The sequence below is a fragment of the Anopheles moucheti genome, unplaced genomic scaffold (genome assembly GCF_943734755.1).
Source record: "Anopheles moucheti unplaced genomic scaffold, idAnoMoucSN_F20_07 scaffold_38_ctg1, whole genome shotgun sequence".
Lineage (NCBI taxonomy): Eukaryota > Metazoa > Arthropoda > Insecta > Diptera > Culicidae > Anopheles > Anopheles moucheti.
The window spans coordinates 218,648-237,981 of record NW_026453613.1 but is presented as its reverse complement, the minus strand read 5'-3'; the positions used below and the strand labels follow the sequence as shown (position 1 = coordinate 237,981).

Here is a 19,334-nt window from a genome sequence, read left to right as displayed (position 1 = left end):
GGTTGGATTCGGATTCCTCGGACAGAGTAACGTTGTTGTTTAAGAGCTGAACTGAGAGTGGATATATTTCTAAATTTCGTCCTTATATATAATAAACTATTTCTATTTCACAATATGAGGAAGCAGGATGGAAGGGTTAAGGATTCATTGTTTCGCTGCTTGTTTGATGGTGGCCTGGAGTACCTGATGTACGACGGTTTGTCGGGGAATCCCAATACGGGTCTAGTGATGCATATGTCTGAATAGCCAGGGTACAGATGACCAGGTAAAGGTGCATGGCGATAGTTGATAAATTGTTTTACAGTATGCTGGCTTGGATGTGGGCGTGAAGGACATTTTAGGATGTTGATGTCTGGATGATGATCATGTTTTACAGCTGAACGGATGTTTATGTATCTGTAGCATATTCTACAGGTAGATATCACAGGATAGGGTACATCCAGTGGAAGGGTTGTGGCGACGAGCGTTAACTTGCCCCTCCTTAAATTTGAGGCTCCGTCCGAAAAACTTCCATAATAGTTGGCGGGTGATCTTGGATTCTAATCGTATTTGGTGCATGGCGTTTCTGAGTTCGTTGATAGGAAGAATCAACGGTGATCCTTGTAGTTCCGTTTTGTTGCTCGAAATTTCTTCCTCATTTTTGAAATATTTTGCGTGATTCGTATGATGGGAGAAACGAGCCTGTCTGGTTTCTCTTTTATAGACCGCATGTGGTTTTAATTGTAAATTCCGCCGCTGAGTTGATCAAAAATGTGAACCATGTCTAGATGAATGATTTCGATCATTGCTGGGTTCGCTATGAAGTCACACACTACTGGTTGTCCTCGTAAAAGAGCTGGGACGCATTTACTGTTGTCTTCTTGCATCTCTTTTGAATCGTACATATTCTTGTCGATGTTTGGTACAATGAAGAATTGGGATTGTAGGGAAAGGTAAAACTTGTTGGGAACATAAATTTTCTTATTCTTATTCGTTACATCATACTATTCGTTTTTTGTATACATCGTTTGTTAGTTTTGGACAACTTATTATGAATAACATTTCACGTTTATAAAGGTTTAAGTTTTATATCGCTCATATGGATCCTCTTTCCTTCTTTTGTTAAAAGGGTGGTTCTATTAACCTTCTCTATTTCTATCTTTTTAAACGGGTTTGCTTGTTTGAGCCTTCTTTTCGTTTTCATGTACGCTTGAGATGTATTAGTTATGTTTTTCGTTTTTCGATTCTTGTTATGGTATGTAGTATCTTTATCTTGCTTTATCTTCAAATTGGTTTGAACTTGTTTTAAGATTGAAGGTGTGTTGTCGGTGGGTGTTATAATTTCAATAGGAGCGAATGTAGTACAAGAATGTACAGAATTATTATATTTGTGAACTGCCATCGTAACTAAATCTAACACGGATTTGTAAGGATGTTCAGATTTTGTGATGCGATATATTTCAAGTAAAGTTGAATGGAATCTTTCAACTACACCATTCATTTCGCTTCTTCCAGTAGCTGTTAAATAAGGGTTAATTTTACAGATTTCGAAAAATTCTGTAATTTCCCGTGAATTAAAAGATTTTTCCCCATCTAAGACAATACTTTCGGGGGGTTTATGTTTTAGTATTACTTCTTTCAACGCTGGTAATACATCAACAACGGCTCTGGAGTCGATTTTTACTACTTGTGCATATTTCGAAAATTTATCTACACAAGTTAAAAAATAATGTTTTTCTAAGAAAAGTATGTCGATGTGTAATATTTGAAATAGTGTGTTTGGTAAAGGAGTTTTTTGCATTGGCGGTGTTATTGGTTTTCTATCATACTTGCATTCATTACAAGTGCGACAAGACCGTATGAAATATTTAATTTTTGCAGACATTTGTGGGAAATAGTACCGTTTAAGAATTTGTGCTTTGTTTTCTTCGTATCCTCTATGTGCTCTATCATGTTCTCTACTTATTATATCCTGCTGGTCGTTTTCATTTTCTACATCTTGTAGTAACGTTTGGGTAAAACGAATTTTCAGCATGTTTTGTCTTCCATAATTTTGCCTGTATACTTCCTGTATTTTTCCCATAAGAGATTCACTTGTGAATAAGCCATTTAATTTTGCATGATTAAAATGTGTTTTTAAAACATGTAGCAAGTTTCTATCACTAGTATCCGAGATCGCGACTAGTTTCCGTTCAAAGTTTGGGAAAGGTTGCGAAGAGCAAACATTGTCGTCTCCTTCTTCTAAAATGATTTGATGCCTGAAAGCATTCAAAGGAGCTTCGGTTGATGGAATAAAGAAATTATCGCTTTCGTTTGCAGAGTGTCGTGTCGCAGTCATGGAATATACCACTCGACTCAGAGCATCTGCTACTACGTTAGTTTTTCCGGGTTTATATATAATTTCATAATCGTGTTCTTCTAAATATGATTTCCATCGTTTTAGTTTAGCGTTAGTGTTTTTTTGAGAAAGCGTAAATGTGAGTGGTTGATGATCAGTTAAGATTTTAAACTTGGCACCATACAGATAATTTCGGAAGGTTTTTAATGCCCAAATTATCGCTAACATTTCTTTTTCCGGTACAGAATATGACTCCTCGGTTTTTGATAATGACCGGGAACCAAAGTGAATCGGTTTATCTTTACCCAACTCTCCTTGTGAGAGTACCGCTCCAATGGCGAAGTCGGAAGCGTCTGTTGTCAATATAAACGGTTTACTGTAATCAGGATGTATTAAAATATCTGAAGACGATAGAAGATTCTTCATTTTGTCAAAGCATTTGACTTGTTCTGATGATAATATTATTTTTCTATTGGAGGCCGGATTTGTTTCACCTCGTAATGCAGTCGTTAATGGCTTTGCTATTTTTGCAAAATCTTTAATAAATCGCCTGTAGTAACCCATTAATCCTAAAAATGATCGCAATTCCCTTATAGTTCTTGGGATAGGAAACATTTTTATGGCTTCTATTTTTTTCATGTTAGGTTTTATTCCGTCGCATGAAACTACATGACCCAGGAATTCTATTTCTCTATGCAGAAATTCAGATTTGTCAATTTGCACTTTCAGATTAGCAGTGTCTAGCGTTCTGAGCACTGTGTTAAGATTTTTAAGATGTTCTTCCAATGATTTTCCAAAAACAATTACATCGTCCATATATATGTAGCATATTTTCCCTATATGATCTCTTAGGACATCATCTATAGCTCGTTGGAAAATAGCTGGAGCGTTTTTTAATCCAAATGGCATTCTCAAGAATTCGTATTTTCCGTGATTTATAGAGAACGCGGTTTTTTCAATATCTTCGGCTTTCATTTTGATTTGATGAAAACCAGAAGCAAGATCTAGAGATGAAAAATATTGTTGTCCTTTCAATTGATCTAACACGTACGTTATTTCGGGCATTGGGTACCTGTCGCTAATTGTTTTCTCGTTCAATTTCCTATAATCGATTACCATCCTAAACTTTTTTTGACCTGATGCATCGTTTTTTTTGGTACTATCCAGACTGGAGAAGTCCAAGCCGATCTGGATGGTCTAATTATACCTGTCTCTAGGAGGGTTTTGATTTGTTCATTTGCCTCGGCTGCATATGCTGCGGGGTAAGGGTACACTTTCTGATGCACAGGTATATCGTCTGAGGTATTTATTATACACTCTACGTTGGTGGTGCATGTCAGGGCAAGATTTGGTTTATGAAAAACATTATTATTTTTGTTCAATACTTCCGTTAACATACTCTTTTGTGACGGGTCTAGATGATCTACCCGAAAATCAATAAGATGATTTTCTTTAACAGCCTGATATATTTGTAAAGGTATTGTAAACGGCATTCCATTGTCTGTGTTTATTGTAAGAACATTATTCTTGAAACATAATTGAGCTTCAAGTGTTTTTAAAATAGATGTACCTACGATTCCAAAGAAGAATAGATGAAAATCATGCACAATGAATTGAAAATTTATGCTAGATTTAGGGTAAAAAAATGCAATGTCTATGGCCGAAGTAGCGTTGAATTTACCTGTAGCACTTTTTATGCTAAGAGTCGAATATTCATAAGGCTTAGAATGCTTGTAAGCATAAGCAAGTTTCGGCGATATTAGGTTAATGTTCGACCCACTATCTATCAAAAATGGATATTCTCCCTGTGTTGTCCGCAAAAAGATATATGGGAGAAATGGTTTCACCATTTTGCGGCCCAGTCTAAAAAATGATTTTCTCCTTCGAATATTGTATTGGATGGTTCGCTATATGAGCTAAAGTTCCTTCTAGTTTCTGTTTCGTTTAACGGCGGTGCTCCTGCCACATAATCCAATGGAGCATCTACCGGATATGTTTGCCTATACTGTGCCGAGGATGGTCTAGCTCTCTTATGATCATAGTTTCGATTCGCGTAGTTGAGGGCGTTTGATCGTACAGATGGATCAACTTCCATAGGCACTGGATGATTAATCTTAGCTTGCTCAGCTGGATTTCTTCCAGAAAAATAATTTTTTGTTTGGCTATGTTGACCTGCGGGATGTTCATATCCTTGAGAAGAGAAATTTCTAGGGTGACTATATTGACCTGATCGATAATTATTTCTTTGTGGGGGATTTTGCCATTGGTACGAAAAGTTTCTGGGCGGAAGTGGTGGTCCTTGATGGTTTGCGGTATGATAACTAGTCCCTCTAGGAGGTGTAACGTAAAGATCTCGTGGTTTAGGAACATAATTAGTGCGAGGTTCAGATTTAAATGGCGCTGATCTCATATTCATGTTACAATATTCTAAGCAATAATTATATGCTGCATTCAAATTAGGGGGATTGTTATTCTTAAGCAAAAAACAAAGAGGGGTATCCAATCCTCTTATGAAGCAATCCAAAGCTTTTTCTCTGAAATAGGATGCATGAGCTTCCCCATTTATGGCATATTTCGGGTCAGTGTACACTTGAGTGATGATCGAGTTCTGTAGATCGTTCACTCTACTAAAGTAACTGCTCAAACTTTCACTTGGTTTTTTGCTGATCCCACTTAGTTCGTGATCAAGCGTTTTCAATTCCCGTTTATCCTTATAATAAAGAAGTAGGATTGATTTGATTTGTGACCAACCTCCGGTAACACAATTAGTATTTAAAACATCTGATGCTTCACCCTTAATCTTTCTTCGTATGGTTCCCTCTAATACATGGTAAGCTGTAAAATCCCTTGGGAGTCTAACGTACATTTGTAGTACATTTTCTACTTCCATTATCCATTTCATTAAGTCACCAGCTTTCCCTTCAAATGTAGGTAACTCCCTAACGTAATCTGGGACTTTACCCACTTGGATATACTCTTCGTATGTCATTGTGGCACTTGTACTTTCGGTAGCCATTTTGTTTCTTGTGTACACTTCTTGTCTTTTCTGTTTTCTATCAAAATTATAATCCACCATAAACACTCAAAAAACTCAATTAACACGTTTCCTTGATTGAATTTTCACTTTCGTCACTTTCTTTGATCTAGATGGACAGTAATTCCCTATTATCACTTCTTAAAATTATAATGACTCACAGTAACATCGAAAATAATACGATGATGCTCATGCTCCGTCCTGCGAGGCTGCTTGATGCTTCGGATGATCCTTTTTGGTGTTGTCCTACTACGGGTCCTAGGCTTCCTTCGGGAGAGATGTCCACGAAATGCAGTATCCGGGTCCCTTTTCGGGCGCCAGTTAACAAACACGGGGGTTGGGGTTGGATTCGGATTCCTCGGACAGAGTAACGTTGTTGTTTAAGAGCTGAACTGAGAGTGGATATATTTCTAAATTTCGTCCTTATATATAATAAACTATTTCTATTTCACAATATGAGGAAGCAGGATGGAAGGGTTAAGGATTCATTGTTTCGCTGCTTGTTTGATGGTGGCCTGGAGTACCTGATGTACGACGGTTTGTCGGGGAATCCCAATACGGGTCTAGTGATGCATATGTCTGAATAGCCAGGGTACAGATGACCAGGTAAAGGTGCATGGCGATAGTTGATAAATTGTTTTACAGTATGCTGGCTTGGATGTGGGCGTGAAGGACATCTTAGGATGTTGATGTCTGGATGATGATTTATGTATCTGTAGCATATTCTACAGGTAGATATCACAGGATAGGGTACATCCAGTGGAAGGGTTGTGGCGACGAGCGTTAACTCGCGAAGCTAAGTCGGGTCGGTTCATGTGTGATGCCCCCGTGTGTCACCTGGGCTGGCCTGTTTTCGTAATTGGTAAACTAGTTGCCCTCGCGGTAGCCAAGTAGCTGGCTGATGGCACCTGCTTTAGTGGTTGATTGCATTTTCATCTTGCTCTTGCTGTGTAGCCGTCTATTTTCGCCTGGCCCTCTAGCCATGGGCTATACTGCGCTGCCATGGGAGACCCGGACTTTATCACCGGGTGTACCCTTTCTTTTGGATTGTCAGAGGAGAGAATCTTCATAGAAAACCCATATCCTTGCCAAGGAAGCCTGTTAAGACAGGAACCACCACAGTCATGGAACTGCACGATTCGCCGGAGCGCCTACAGACTAAGAACTCCTCAAGCCTCAGTACCTATGCCGGATTGCCCGTTAGGACATTTACGTCATTTAGGTCAGTCACATTTGTCTGAGGTGGCAAAGGTACGGCAAACCGGCACGAAGGTATAACACTGTACGGCAAACCCAAGGGATCTCCGTATAGCGAACGACTTCAGACCGGGAATGGATTCCGACATTACTGCCGTCGTCCACGCCGTCGGTCAACTCTGATACTACGTTGTTGGAGTCGAGTCATGATGACTCATATAGCGTTGTGTACCGAACTCCAGATGGTGCAGTTGAAACTCATAAGGGCGATAATGTTATCAGGCGAAACCCGAGTTCCCAGCGCTATCTCCAAACGTGCACGCACATCAGTAAACTGCGTACATTCAAAGGGTAGATGCTCCGGACTTTCAACGCGGCCGCAAGTGACACAGTCACTCGAGTCCGCGAATCCCATCCGCCCGAAATACTCATTGAAAAACCCATGCCCTGTCAGGAATTGGATCAGGAAGAAGTCGGTCTCACCGTGCGTCCTCCGTAGCCAAAAACCAATATCCGAGATAAGTCGCCGAGTCCACGCTCCGTGCTGCGAAGTATTCCATTCCTGTTGTCAGGCCCGGATCGAAACCTCTCGCTCGACTGCTCGTGCAATACTACTGAGCTCGGAGTGCTCTTTCCTTTACAGGAATACTTGCGCCTCTTCATCGACGAGTATGTGCAACAGCATCATGAGGAGTTGATCCTCACCCCGTTTGCTCATGTCACTACCCCAGCTAGAAGACCATGCAGTGAAGTCGCCCCCTATGATGACTTTGCGTCTATTTGAGATAGTGACGACCAGAAGGTCGAGATAACTTTCGAACTCCGAAGGAGTCCATGATGGAGGCGCATAGCAACAGCCGAATACGATGCCGTTGATGACCACAGCCACGAATCCACGAATGTTCGTGGAAAGTACCTTCTAGATCGGAAACCGACCAGTCGGTACTATGGCTACGGTTTTGTCATTGCTGTACAAGTAGCCACCATTCCAGGATGGTCCGTGGTATGGATCAGATACAACTACAACATCGGACTGTTGCTCTGCGGACAGCTGCCACAGCAATTGCCTTGCCATGGCACAATGGTTCTGATTTAACTGCAGAACCTTAAGCATTAAAGATCCCACGAGTGGTCTTCACACGCCTGTTGGGACACTGATGTGACAGTTTGCTCCGATCGGGGCCTGTGCAGCACTTCGTCACGTGACCGACGCGTAAGCACCGGAAACACGACGAAGTAGCCTCCACCATTTGTAGTTGGTTGACGGTCCAACCAACGCGGATCTTGCCGGAATTCACCAAGGGTGCGGCCGAGGAAAGCGGGACACGAAAACGAGTGTTTTGTGTGCCCGGAGAGAATCCCTTCCTCACCTTAATGGTGGAAGGGCAGATTGCAAGCGAAAACTGCTCCTTAAAGGACTCACTGACCTCTTCGGGCGTTGAGGTATTTGCACTCAAACATTACTATCGGTGCCAACATCTTCGCCGTACCCTTAGTGCCAAGGGACTCGCCCATCAAGCCGATATGCTCGCTAGTCTTGCTGCCAGGAGCCAACTCGATTATCAGCGCACCCTTTAGCGTCCGCCGGATGCGCTTGACGTTCTTTCCGAAATCTTTCAGCGACTCCGCACTACGGAGACCCTTTAGAATCTCGGCGTACGTCTGATTGATGATGAATGCGAGCCCGCATTGATCAGACTCGCTTCTGATCGGGACTTCGGGGTGCGCTTAGGCTGCTGGGTCGTCCGGATACCGTATCAAGAAGCAGCAATGGGTGGGAGCAAGAGTGCCGCAGGAACGTGATCCAGCAAAACTACGACACATAGTGGATCACCTCTTCCCGGACCGACCACTCATGGACTGGCCGGAAGTTGAACTACAAGACGACGCAACGAACCAGGAACCAGTGACGGACGACGAAATAGTCGGGATAGCCAAATCGCTCAACCCAGGACGAGCGCCGGGCGACGACAACATTCCGAACGTAGCAGTGTCCGCGGCAATGGCGGCCTTCCCAGCAGTCTTCAAGAGAACGTTTCAACACTACCTCTATGCCGGCATATTCCCAGACGAATGAAAAAGGCAACGATTGGTGCTGTTCTCTAAGGCCGGGAAGCCTCCTGGTGAGCCCTCTTCTTATCGGCCGATCTGTTTGTTGAGTGTCCTTGGTAAGGTACTGGAGCGATTGATACAGCGAAGATTAACAGCCCACTTGGAATCGACGGGAGGCTTCGCTGATGCTCAGTACGGATTCCGCAAAGGGCGCTCAACAATGGATGCAATCACCAGGGTGCTAAACAACGGGAAGGTCGCGCTGGACAAGAAGCGGAAGGGTGACCGACTCTGTGCGATGGTGACGATCGACGTAAGAAATGCCTTCAACACGGCAAATTGGACGGCGATCGGCGCGGCGTTGCATCGAAAGGACACCCCGAAGTATTTACTGGCCATGCTGCGGCACTACTTCGTAGGACGGACGCTGCACTACGAGACCGATGAAGGAATAGTGTCGAGGACAGTATCTGCAGGCGTTCCACAGGGTTCGGTCCTAGGACCAACACTGTGGAATGTCATGTACGACGACCTACTCCGAATACCGCTCGATGGACTACGAGCAGACATCATCGGTTTCGCGGACGACGTGGCATTTACCCTGCTGGGAAGGACAACGGAACAGATCAGTACACAGGCTACAGCGAACTTAGAGAGGATCGAGAAATGGATGACAGGAGTCGGATTGGAACTAGCCCATCAAAAGACTGGATTCATGATCTTCTGCACCCACCACATCCCGCAGCAAGGACAGCTACAGACGGGAGGTCTCTCGATCACCTCGACGGAGTCACTGAAATACCTGGGGGTCGAGCTCTGCCGTAAACAGCACCACAGCCGGCATTTAGAAGCGGTCTGCAACAAGGCGACACGGATCACTAACGTCTTGACCGCTCTGATGCCGAACAAGCGTGGTCCTAGGAGCAGCAGAAGGAGACCACTGGTGAACGTCGCCAATAGCATCATCCGATATGGAGCCGCGGCATGGGCGAGATGGCCATTGGCAAGACAAACACATCGCACGACGATTCAAAGGTCACATCGCACGGGAGTACTCCGGGTAGCTAGCGCTTTCCAGACGGTCTCGTACGATGCGGCATGTGTTGTCGCCGGTACCATCCCGCTCGTGCTCCTGACAGATGAAGGCATTCGCTGCCACGACGAATTCAAATCGACTGGTGGAACATCTGCGAACATCAGGAAACGGCAACATGAGGAAACGCTAAGGCGTTGGCAGCAACAATGGTCAGAGGCAGGGACGCAACCCACAGCTCCAGGAATGAAGACAAGGAGGCTGATACCGGACATTTCCGTCTGGCTAAGCCGTAAGCACGGGGAAGTGGACTTCTTCCTAACCCAGCTCCTTAGGGGGCATGGATTTCTCCGTAGCTACTTCGTCGAGAAAGCCATCCTGGACGGGTCACCTAACTGCCCAGTTTGCACCAACGCCGTGGAGGACGTGAGCCATGTACTGTTCTCATGTCCCCGATTCGCTCGAATACAGCAAGAAATGCAACAGCGTAGTCGAACCCGACTCACCATGGAGAACCTTGTGGCAGAGATGTGCGCCGACAAGGACACTTGGGACGCAGTACGCACCGCCGCCAGGGCAATCTTCAAGACACTGCAACAGTTGTGGAATGAAGTGAGCCCACCGACGGCACGGCGAAGGCGACGACAACGACGGCGATAACCTCGCAAAACATTGTAGATGCTGTTTGGCGATGCAGCATCCAAAGAACTTTTAATGTCTGTTTCTTCCCATTATTCTTTCTTTTAGATGAAGCAGCAAAGCCAACAAACACATGAAGACGTCGAAGCAGCAGCAGAAGCAGCGAAAGGGGACATCGGAGCAGCGACGGCAGCAGCAGAGGATCGACGACAAGGGTGCATAGCACACACGCCCCTGCAAGGAGTAATACGCATCTCGGCGCATCGACAGGGTTGGATCAGGTCGAGGAGTGGTTTAGCGAGGTCGCGCCAGGACGCTAATTCCTTCCCCCGGAATTAGCGGACCTGGTGAATCCCGCACTGTTCACCGGATGGACGGTGGTTTACAAACGCTTATGGCAACCGTATCCACCCTCCTCCTACGTGTTCGTCTTTTGAAGATTCCCTCCCCGTTAAAAGAAAAAGGCCTCTGCTATCTCGATCAACTTCATTTTACGGTCATTCAAAATCATTTTGTGAATTTTTTTTATGTTTTCGTCGGTAACCACCTCTTTCGGGCGTCCACTGCGTTCACCGTCCTCCGTGCTCATTTCACCACGCTTGAATTTTGCATACCAATCAATTATTGTTGATTTCCCTGGGGCAGAGTCCGGAAACTCATTATCAAGCCAAGTTTTTGCTTCCACTGTATTTTTTCCCTTCAGAAAACAGTATTTTATCAAAACACGAAATTTTTTTTCTATTTTTTTTACAATAGCAAAAGTTGCTTGACAAAAGACGCTCTGTCTCACAAACTAATTGACATACAGACGTCAAATTTTGACACGAATCATTTGAAGGTTGGTGCTATATAAAAATAATATGCATTTAATACTAGCGGCGCCATCTATGTGTCAGACCGGGGACTTATCAGCCAACCTGTTAACAATCGCGAATCCGAACTTATATTTTATATTTTTTTAGTAAAACAATTTTTCCACACGGATAAAAATGTAATTCGGAACCATCCCAGCATCTGCGCCGTCACCGATAATAAAGAAACGGCGTAAAATTCAACGCATTTGCGTGTTCCGGTTCTGTCTCAGTGTTGGCATCGATGGAGATAATCTTTGGTAAGTAAAATCGTTTAGGTTTGTTAAATATAATTAGGTAATTAGTGGAAGTGTGATAAAATCTTTTTGAGAATGTGTTGAGCATAGTTTTAGTGGTGATTTGTACATTATTTAAACCGACTCGAGAGACAACTAGCAGACAACTAACTCGTTTGTTCGATGCAACTAAATATATACAAAATTCGCTTATACCTAAACTCGCGTTTACACGTTGGAACTGATTGCAGTATATCGCACCAGGATTGGATACTTGAATTGATCCTTGACACCCTCGCACAATTCATGTATACTACCTAAAAATTTTTAATTTTTTTCTGCAATCCTAACTTTCCACAAAATTCTTTGAATGTTTTTGATGGTAGACCCTTTGTCATAATGTCGGCTTGTTTCATTGATGACGGCATAAACTGAACATCGATCCGTTTTTGTTGAATTTGCTCTCTTATGAAATGATATTTCGTGTCTACATGCTTCATTCTTTTAATATCTCTTGAATCCTCTACAATCTTTATTGTAGATTGGTTATCTTCATACAGAGGTATCGGATCTATTATGGTAATCCACAAATCTTTCAATAAACGCAACAACCAGATTGTGTGACATGCTGCCATACATAATGCATTCAACTCTGCTTCAGTTGAAGACAACGAAACACTTTGTTGTTTTCTTGTCAGCCATCCAACAGTATTGCCATAAAGTTTCACTATATAACCAGATATTGAACGCCGATCGAATATGTCGTTTGCCCAATCCGCATCACAAAATACGTGTAAGATTGATTCTTTTCTGTCAGCTCTATACAACAATTTAACGTTCAAACTGCCCTTAATGTATCTCAATATACGCTTAAGATGAATCCAGTGTTCCTCATTTGGACAAGATTGAAACTGGCTGAAGAAATTAACTGCCGCTGATATGTCGGGTCTTGTTGTAACAGACGCATACGTAAGACATCCTATCAATTCACGATACGGTTTAGATGTTCTTTGTGCTTCATTTCCTTTACTTAGTTTTTAACGATTCTCAATAGGTATTGATATAGGCTTGCATTCAGTCATATTGAATCGATCTAACAATTTTTCGAAATAATCTTTTTGGTTTATTTCCATTATTCCCCTATTAATGTCGCGTTAGATTTTCATTCCTAAAAACATCTTTACTTGACCGTCATCGGTCATTTCAAATTTTTCAGCACATTTTTATTTGATAATTTCCAATTCCGTCAACGAAGAACTCACTATTAAAATGTCATCGACATACAAAACAAATATTATCTTTTCCGTTCCTTTTTGTTGTGTATATAGACACATATCATTCGAGCTTCGTATAAATCCAATACTTGATATGAAATTATGAAACTTTTCATTCCATGCACGCGAGGCTTGTTTCAATCCGTATATTGAACGATTCAACCGACAAACTAGTCCCTTTTCTTCTTCATAGCCCTCAGGCTGTTCCATATAAATTTCTTCGCATAAATCACTATTTAGAAATGCAGTTTTCACATCCATCTGATGGATGTGCATTTTTTCTTCATTTGCCAATGCAAGAACTATTCGTAGTGTATCTAGTTTGGCCACAGGAGCATAAGTTTCAGTGTAATCTATACCTAGTTTTTGAGAAAAACCCCTGGCAACTAATCTGGCTTTATAGATCTCTTTGTTATCTCCTCGTTTTATCTTGAAAACCCATTTACAGGTGATAACTTTTCTACCTTTAGGAAGTTCCATAAGTGTCCAGCTATTGTTCTTTTTCATGGATTGGATTTCTCTATCCATAGCAGATTGCCATTTTCTCCAATCAGACCTTTGACTTAATTCGTTAATCGAGCTTGGAATGTCATCCACAAAACTTAACACGTTTAATGCACAGCCAGCATAATTCATGTCGTAATCTTCGTGCCATTTTGGCGTTTTTCTTTCGCGTTGAGAAGTCCCTTCTTCTACTAATGTTTCTTCACAATCACTTAATGATGTATCTCTTGCACTGTTGAAACTTATTTCATTGGAATCTTCTTTTACTTCTAACTGTGGAATGATTTGCTCTTCTAATTGCTCTTTTTCTTGCAAATTATTGGAACTATCTTCATTTGGCAAAATCACTACACTGTTTTTCATACCGGAAACTTCTTTTTCATCAAAAATCACATCGCGAGAAGCGCTGATGCAATTTCTCTCAGGATTCCAAATCCTATAGCCGTTTGCAGTATATCCAACAAAAATCCCTTTCCAAGATTTGACTCCGAACTTACCTCGAAATTGTTTTGGGATGTGTACAAAAGCATTTGTTCCAAAAACCTTCAAGTTCTGCACGTTTGGTTTCCGCTCATTCCATACCTCATATGGAGTTTTTCCAAGAGAAGCAGCCGGACTCCTGTTCACCAAATAGGCAGCAGTTTCTATTGCAGGACCCCACAGCTTTTCTTCGACTCCTTTGTCTTCCAGCATGCAGCGTGCTTTCTCAACAAGCGTTCTATTCATCCGCTCACTTGTTCCATTTTGTTCGGGTGTGTATGCATTTGTCCATTCCATTTGTATGCCTCTTTGCTTGCAATACATTTGAAATTCGTGGTTTTTGTACTCACCACCGTTGTCACATTTAAGTTTGGAAATACGCCTTCCAAACTTAGCACATACCACCGCTTCGTATTCACGGAACTTCCGATAAACCTCGTCCTTTGTTTTCATCAAAAACACAACGGTGAATTTGCTCCAATCGTCGATAAAGGATACAAAATATCTCTCACCGCTCACTCCATTGTTTGGCATCGGACCGCACACGTCCGAGTGTATAATTTCTATAACTCGCGAGGATAGTCTTCCTTTCTGCGAACAATAAGAAGCCCTTGTTTGCTTGCCTGTGACACATGTTTCACATACTTTGTCCGTTTTACCAGGAAAAACATTCATCGGTAGTCCTAACACCAAATTGTTCTTGACCAGCATTTGAAGGTTTGTTGAACTTAGATGTCCATACCTTCGATGCCACAGATCTTGTTCCTTTGGTATTTTTCCACTGAATAATAAATCTGTTCCTGTTTCCACGTTTTCACGGTAAAGTTCAACTGTATAAAGCTTACCACATCTTTCACCGGCTAGCAACAATTCTGAGTTTTTGAATACTCTGATATTTCCACCCATGAAAATAACTTTTAAACCAGCCTCTTCCATTTTTCGAACGGACAATAAATTCACTCTTGCATCCGGAATGTACAACACGTTTTGTAGAGTGATTAGGCCAGCTTTTTCACTTTTCAAACATTTCAAATGTTTTATATCACCTCTATGTGTAGCTGTGATTTCCGCACCTTCCTTTGCTACCGCAATCTTCGCAAAAGGTTGTTTAATATTTTCTAAACTTGAAAACATAATCATATTGTTCGTGATGTGGTCTGAAGCACCCGAATCAACAATTCATGTTGTTGATCCACACATAACCGAAGTGGTTGTTGTTGCACTCATGAAACATCTTTCATTATGCTTTTCACTTTTTCTTTTGTCTGTTCTTATGTTCGTCGACGTACGGCAATCCTTTTTCATGTGTCCTATTTTTCCACACTTACGACATTTTCCCGTAAAACCTTTACGTTTGTAATCCTTGTGCCCTACAAAGGCCGCTGGTGTACCACTGGCTTTTTCTTTTACGCGTTCTCTTCTTTTACTTTTTTCCGCTAAGAAACGTTGCTTTACTAATTCCATACTTAATTCCTCTTCCGGGAGGTTTTCAAGCGCCGTGACCAGCGGGTCATATGAATCGGGTAAACTTAGAAAAAGTTGGGAAATTACTTCCCCTTCTATTACATTTGAACCAGCCGTCCGGAGCTGCCGCACTATGTCTTCGAAAGCATTAATATGCGCACGCATGGAATCACCTTCGTGCAACTTGAGTAGTGCCAGTTGTTTCCTCAAAATTGTACGACTTGTTACACATTTATTCGAGTACACTTCGTTTAAACAATTCCACATTTGCTTCGCGGTTTTCGCATCACGCACTGTTTCTAAACATTGATCCGTTAGAAACCCCACTAACAGGCACTTTGCTTTTCGATCAGCAAGATCGAATTTCTCCTTGAGTTTTGTGTCCTCAGGAACTTCATCGGTAAGCGTGTGCAACACACTTTCCGCATCCAGCACCATTTTTATACGGAAACTCCAATTGTCAAAGTTTTCATCCCGTTAAACCGCGGTATTCCGAGAATGACTTTCTCCATGGTGCCTGGGCCCATAACCTGTTGTGATTTGTACATTATTTAAACCGACTCGAGAAACAACTAGCAGACAACTAACTCGTTTATTCGATGCAACCAAATATATATAAAATTCGCTTATACCTAAACTCGCGTTTACACGTTGGAACTGATTGCAGTATATCGCACCAGGATTGGATACTTGAATTGATCCTTGACAGTTTTAAGGTTTTGTGGATGGAAAAGTGGGATATCGAGATCCTTGTGCTGCAAACGCGCACTTACACACACTCGCGTAGATGAATCCCCTAATTTTGCCCTCAGTCCATACAAAAATCCCCTAAATTGTATCTGGTTCTATTTTGATATCACCATCGCTGAAAATAGTGTAATATTAAGTGGAAAGTTATTGGAAAGCCCGTGATGGGTTGTTTCAACCACATAATATTATGTTGCTTGCATAGATACACACTTTTTAAATATTATTGTTATTTCTACCAACACCAAATTATTTAATTCTGTCTTTTCTTTTGACAGGGGATTTCCGGAAGTACGGTAGCAGCCAAATTATACAGCGCACGTCTTAGACGTGTCGTTCGACCTCATATCCTCGGAAGAGACAACACAACCGTGTGATACCAAGCTTCTGAAACTAGCTCAAACCAACAAGGCATGCTATAGCATTTTCCTGGTTTCGCCAACTAAGAAGTAAGTATTTATGATCGGATAGGATTTTACGAGCTGGGTCGTCCGGTGACATTCTAAGAACATGACTATATGCAGGGCCAAAAATCCTCCTGAACATTTTCCTCTCGAACACGGTTGAGAGAGGTTCGTCAGTCTTGAACAAAGTCCTTGGCGCAGAGGCGGATGTATCTACTAAAACTATATAAGTTCTACATAGCCTTAGCATTGATCTGTAGAACTTTTAAACAATCATTAGGAATTTTAATATAAAATAATCTTGGTTACTGTAGTATCAACTAATTTGCTTAAAAATAGTTCATTATCGTTCAAGTATGACCATGCAACCATCCCATCCTATTTTTAACTTTTGCATTCGGATTGGAAAACATTTTAAAATAATCATATATCATTTATATATCACATGGTAGCCAATATGCAGGATACAAATTTTTAGTTTAGTGTATTTTTATTGAATACAAAGGAAAGTAATATTTTAATACATTGTCACTGGATGACAGTACAAATAATTGTTGCGTTATTTACACTAGCAATCGGCATCTATCTGTCAATCGCCCTGCCAGAGTCCGATTTGACATATCGACGAAAAAATCGTGTGGCAGAATCCGTCAGGTCTAGTAACCCAATTAGGAGCATAATTATCAGCACAGAGACAATTGCTGAAACCACGAAATTCGCGGTTTCCGGTAAGAATCCAACAGTGTGTTTTAGATTTATACAGGCAGTCCCCGAGATACGCGGTTCCTCTTATACGCGGATTCGGAGATACGCGGTTTTTGGAAATTTGACAACTGAGCTAGTTTATATCACAAAATTTAAGCAAAATTGTGGTCGAAAATACCTTTCATGTCACATAAAACATTTGTTTCTAACTTATTTTAATGTAATCTTTTTCAAAATCGAATGATTCGCTGCATAAATTAAAAGCCGAGAAGGAAGACTCTGTGAATTTGAGGTATAAACGAAATGGCACTCAGCTATTGGAACGACTTTCTATTAGTGAAGAACAACGCCTTTCTCAGTTATTGCACCATGTTGAAATGAGTGATAGAAATCCATCTGATTTTTATCGTCATATGGTGCATTTAGCGGACAACTCTGAAAATCTGTCTGTGAAGCTCATACGTAAACTCTGGCTATCCCGTTTACCCAAAACAATCGAAGTTTCCCTCATAGCAATAGGCACAAGAGACATAAACGACCTTCTCAAAATCACGGACAGATTGTGGGTGGTTACTCAAGCAGGACATATAAAGATGCTTGAAAATAATACCACAGCAGCAAAAGCGAACTCCCCCGATAACACAGAATCGCTCAAGCAAGAAATCGGGGAATTAAAAGAAATGGTCAAGAAACTTGCGTTGCAGGCTGAAGAAAACTCCCGAGGGCGACAACGAAGTCGAACTCGTTACAACAGGAATACTCCTTCCCGTACGCCATCATCTGGGCGACAACAATCGCTTTGTTGGTTTCATCAACGCTACGGAATCAACGCGAGGAAATGCATTCAGCCTTGCCAGTTTGATCGATTGCAATACTCCATGAACAATGACGCACAACAAAAAAATTAACATGCTCAGCGATCCCGGCGGACGCCCAACGAGCTATCATAAGTTCCTCTCCTAGGCTTTTCATCGACGATGAAATCAATCGATTTTTGTTTCTAATTGATACAGAAGCGGATGTGTCCGTCATTTCTTCTTCATTAGTCGGAAAATTTGCTAAACCTACTGACCAGGTGCTGTCAGCAGCTAACGGTACAGTCATACACATTTATGGCACAAAGGTGCTCAAGGGTAGCCTTGGTCTGAGACGCATGTTTACTCATCCTTTTTATACAGCCTCCGTTGACCGCCCCATCATTGGCGCGGACTTTCTCAAGAAACACGCTATCCTGTGCCATCCTGATCGCTATCCTGTGCCGCATATATAGGACTTCACCATGAATTTACAAGGGTGCACGATATTTTCTAAATTATACATCATTCGTGCTTACCACCTTATTCCCATGGCTGAGGAAGATATTCCCAAGACAGCAATCACAACACCTTTTGGTTTGTTTCAATTTCGGCCTGAGAAACGCCAGTCAAACATTCCGAAGGTACATGAACAGCATTTTCCGTGATCTTAGCTTCGTTTTCGTATACATCAATGACATACTCATGGCAAGCTCTACGAAGGAACAACACTCCGAGTGTTAACATATGTAAACAGTCTGTTGCTAACGCAACAAATGACCGGCCTATTTTGTAGTTTAGCCTTTTTATTTTGTAACGAAACCAATAACTCCAACCAAAGACCAAACGCGTCTTCTTTTTTTGGCGTCTCCTGCGCTCCTCTCCTGCTGTCTTCGCGTTCAGCCGTGGTCCTAGCTTTCTCTTCCGTTTATACGAACTTCTACGATACTTCCCGATACCTGTCATTGTGAGATCCTGCTAGCAGCGTCAACACAGTCCGACCAAGATAACTAAAACAAACCGATCGAGATTGCGGTGTTTGCCAAGAGAGGGCGCTACCGTCGTTTCGTAGATCCCGAAGGAGCTCGAAGCAGCATTGGAGCGATGACCGTAGAGGCTAGGTTGACGATCGTAGGGATAAAAGCACGTGTCAGCGTGCATTCGGGCCTCTTTTTCGCTAGTTAAAACACATGTAATTTTTTTAACTCCGTGAAATACAAAGTGTTAAATCAACGTGTGTGGAAAGAAGACCTTTCAGTTCACGATCCGAAAAGAGCCTGTTGCGTGACGCAACATCGAGCATTTGCACATAGTTCTAAAACGATTGACTGAGCACGACGTGAAAATAAAACCATCGAAAAGTGTATTTGGTGTACCAACCATTGATTTTCTGGGCCATACCATTTCATCCTAAGGCATTTCCAAAGGCTGATAAGGTTGAAGCAATCAAAAATTTCCCTTCGCCAACATTGGTAAAACAGTTACAACGCTTTGTTGGCATGGTTAATTACTATCATAATTTTTTACCGCAAATCTCTAACCTACTTAAACCATTCTATGAGCTTATAGCAGAACACGGCAATAGAAAAACAAAAACGGAATT

General features: G+C 42.0%; 1 pseudogene; it reads right to left on the bottom strand.

The window, feature by feature from the left end:
• Positions 1–408: 408 nt before the first annotated feature.
• Positions 409–1,044, bottom strand: LOC128309153 (uncharacterized; annotated as a pseudogene).
• Positions 1,045–19,334: the final 18,290 nt, after the last annotated feature.